General features: G+C 42.5%; 1 long non-coding RNA gene across 1 annotated transcript; it reads right to left on the bottom strand.

Annotated features, from left to right (window-relative positions):
* Positions 1–362: 362 nt before the first annotated feature.
* On the bottom strand, positions 363–3,665 carry LOC106943873 (uncharacterized). Its single transcript, XR_001424044.1, has 2 exons — positions 2,923–3,665; positions 363–1,439 (listed from the first exon to the last, which is right to left on the bottom strand). It is a non-coding gene; the product is annotated as an uncharacterized LOC106943873 (long non-coding RNA).
* Between the last annotated feature and the right edge of the window lie 297 nt (positions 3,666–3,962).

Genomic DNA, 3,962 nt, shown 5'->3' with positions numbered 1-3,962 from the left:
TTTTTTTTTTGTCTGAAATGTCTCTAAATACTGCAAGAAAGTTGCTGAGTTGGCAACAGGGGGATGACTATTGTTAACCTCGAATGTGACCTGGTGGGCCGGCCTGTCAGTCAAACCTCTATCACAGGAAAACAAAAGATGACAGTGGTTGATTTTTAGACCTTTGATGAGGTAGATAAGATCAGTGGATAAGATCAGCTTCACATGTAAATATCGGCTGATCACCAATCTCCCAAAATGAAGGAAATCGATACTAATAAATTGGCTGGCCGATAAATCGGTGCACCCCTACTCCATGATTTCCTCAAACTAGCCCAAGCTAACTGGCCCTGGAAACCAACCATTCTGTAAACAATACATTAATAATTTGTTGTTTATTATTTAGCTTTAGTGAGATACACTGATATAGTAGTTTATAAACTACTATATCAGTAGTTTATATCAGTGGGTGTTACACTGATGGGTGTTCAGTGTAACACCCATCAAAACAGAAACATCGGTATGTTGGCTGATAAACAAACCTGTTGGACTTACGGTATGCTGACAGGGCATGCCAAACCAACAGAACACCAGCATCAAGCAGAGATGGACTAAAATCTAACATCTAAAATAACGTGAAAGATCTTACTGTGAGATGGTTCTGGTATGGGAGCAGCTGGGAGAGGTCGCTGGGACCTTGGTTGACTTGATGGATGGGCCATTTTGATGGGACCAACAAATTCGACGAAGGTCCCTGGGAAGTCACCTCTCTGCTTGGTGCGTTCGTTGTATCCTAGGAGCCAGCCTAGACGCTCCGGGTACTCCTCAAAGCCATCCTCGTAGCTCTGCACTGACATTAGAGAGGCCTTGCTGATGGTCAGGAGGTCCCCTGGCTGCAGGTCCAAGTCCTCTTCTTGGTCCTTGGTAAATGTGTAGAGCACACGGTACTGGAAACCATCTGTCGCCATTTTGTTGAGCAGAGGAGTTCCTTTTTTCGTCGATAATGGAATCCTGCTCAGAAACTGAAGCTGCTGCTGAGTCACCAAAGGGAGGTGTTGGTGCTGTGGTTTCTAGGCTGGGGGAGCTGAAGGAAGGAGGAAAAGTCACCCAAAGCTTAGAAGCATTTTTACTAGTTTATAAGGTAGCTGCTGTAATGACTGTGGTGGCAGCGGCTTCAGAGCTGACCAGTGTTGCTGGACTGCTGTACTTTCCTCAGCTTGATACCGCGGTTCAGCCAAATGATGGAGCAGAGGGAGAGCATCGGCAACATATTCCTTTAAGTGGCAAAAACCGTGAGACTGGTCCTACTTTTGTGTTCTGATGAAAGATTACGAAAAGCCAACAGCCCGGTGTCGGTGGATCTCCACACTCTAAAAAGACGGATTGGAGGAAAAATGTTTGGAGTAGAGAGCTTTTTAATCCTTTAAGTTTGCTGAAATTCAGGAGAAGGAATAACTGACCTGCATAACAGAAACAAGAAACAAAGAATTAAAAAAAAATAAGTTAAACAAGTGATACTAATTTGAAAATAATAAAAAAAGATGTTACGAAACCATCACAGTTACAGCTAAAAAGATGACGCTGTTCGATAAATACCCAAAGAAAGGAGGCACAGACCTACGTGAAATGAAGCTAAAGCGATGCATGAAAATGGCGAACTGCGACAGCTCCATGCATCTGTGCAGTCTACACTTAGGAAGGAGAGATCAGATGATGATGTTGCGTCATAGCCAACAGCAGACTGTGACCTGGACTAGAGCCTTAGCTAAATTCATTCCCTCCGCAGAACACCTTCCACAGGAACAACAAGTTTCACTATGAAATAACCGTTCTTTCAAAACACACACCAAAAAGGCTGATGAACAGAAGTGGAAGGAAGGATTTTGCAGTATGAGCATGCAACCAAAGACAAGAACCACAAATCAGCCAGAATGTTCCTAAAAAGGCAGGATGCTTTGCCACAGTTGTTCCTACATGGGACAGAAAAGCAGTAATTGTGTTGATTCAGAACTATTTTGATTTGATTTAGTCAAAACACTTCAGTCACTCCATCATATTTATGCTATGCAAGATAAAGCTAGTTAAAAACAAGTAGTCATTAATGTGTAAAGATTTATATATGTAAATGCAGCAAATACATCATCAGGGATTATGTGTAATTGAAAACCACAATATACATAACTGCAAAGCCTAATGAAATGCACACAGCATATATAGTTTGTGCCGAGCATCTAAAAGAAAACAGCTTAAAAAGGTTGTTTAAAGTCATATATAAGAAGACTCTTCTAACTCATTCTGCCTAATAAATAAAAGGCGATTATTTTTAAATTATCAGTCTAAAAATCACAGACTGAAAACAATTTTATAGAATCCCTTATGGACCAATCAGAAGTCTATTTAGCAATCTAAGAATGAGACTAAATACAAACTACTGCTGCATTACATTTCAAAATAGAAATTATGAGACTACCATTTCCAGATTAAGTACGACATCTATAGTTTGTGGACCTGGCAAGGACTATGGTCCTATTAAAGTCTAAACGGAATGAAATAATGTCTGAGGAGCAGGAACAAGTAGGAATAAAAAGTGTGGCAGAATAGTGACTGCGATCATCCGGTTGTTTTGGTTTATTTGCTAAAACAAAATGTGGGGTCTTTTCCAAAATGGCTAAATCCGACAACCCGAAGGCCTGGTCTGCGAGGCCTGGTGTACGCCATCGTTTCAGAAATCTCCACGAATGGACAACATTTGCAGTGATGGTGCACAAAATAATCAGCTAAACGTCCAGTCTGCATGCATGAATCCAAAAGTGCATGCTTCTAAACCTTAGTCTAGCCTTTCTCTCTCCCCCATGGCATTCCAAATGCGCACACACGTTTACTGAAAACGCCTTGTGAAAAAGAACAAATAAATACCCAGATGCAGGATCGTGCAAAACTCACCCCACTTTTTGCTCAGAGAGAAGCTGGACAGGCTCAGCAAGACTCTCAGTCCCACATCTTCCAGATCGACAAGCAAGAAGTGCCAGGCTAGACACGTGGCACTGGCATACCCAACCACAGCCCGTAATCCTCACACCACCATCACCCCCCCCCCACCACCACCCACCCAGAGCCAAAACTCCTCTGCCTCATCTCTCCACCTGCTCCTCACCCCCCTAACCCGAGCCCATAAAACATGCAAAAAGTCCAGCCTTCTACTGTCCCCCCTCCCTTCGCTGTCATCTTGAGAAAAAGTCCTGTTGTTTTTCCAGTTGACATGTTTTATTTGTTTACGGTCAAATGAAATGCAGCACAAAGAAGGCAAAAAAAGAAAAAAATCAAAGATTTTAAAAAAGCTGAGCACAATGTAATAGTAAGTTCCAGAGTAAAACAAGTCCTGCAAGGTTGAAAAGAGTCTGTTACGGTCCAAGTGTCTTATTTCTGCATTACAGGTCAGCACAGCAGCTGGTCAGCTCGGCGTCCGTAGATCCATTCCCTTTTAGACACCTTCAGTCTGGGTAGAGAGCAGCAGAAAGCAGGAAACGGCAGAGTGGGAGACGAACAGAGCACTTTCCTACCAGCACAGTCCACGCAGCAGAGGGAGACCACAGGAAAATAAATAATGAATAGGCAGCAAGAAACTCACTGTTGCTAGAGAGAGTGAAAGCCAGTCCTGCACTCTGATTGGTCAATGGTCTGGCCATGTGCTCCATAGTCACCAAAGAAGCCGGGCAAATCAAGAAAACGTTCTAATATTAGAAAATGTTTCTAGGCAGTGATCAAACATCCAACCAAAACAACTCCAGTTTTTTCCCCCAAACTGAGCTTATTCAAATCTTTCACACCTAGGTGACAGATCATGATTTCATGGAATGGTAATTTTAAATAAATTCAACTATCCAAGGCTTGGGATGTGAAACATAACATGGAAAGACTCACGCCTGCATGTGATTTGAGAAATCCTCATGAGTCATGCTGTAATCGTGCAGTAGGGGCAAATA

The sequence above is a fragment of the Poecilia latipinna genome, unplaced genomic scaffold (assembly GCF_001443285.1).
Source record: "Poecilia latipinna isolate Pla-1442-1.1 unplaced genomic scaffold, P_latipinna-1.0 Scaffold6309, whole genome shotgun sequence".
NCBI classification, from domain to species: Eukaryota; Metazoa; Chordata; class Actinopteri; order Cyprinodontiformes; family Poeciliidae; genus Poecilia; species Poecilia latipinna.
The sequence above is the reverse complement of the archived record's forward strand: the minus strand, read 5'-3'. Positions and strand labels throughout refer to the sequence as shown.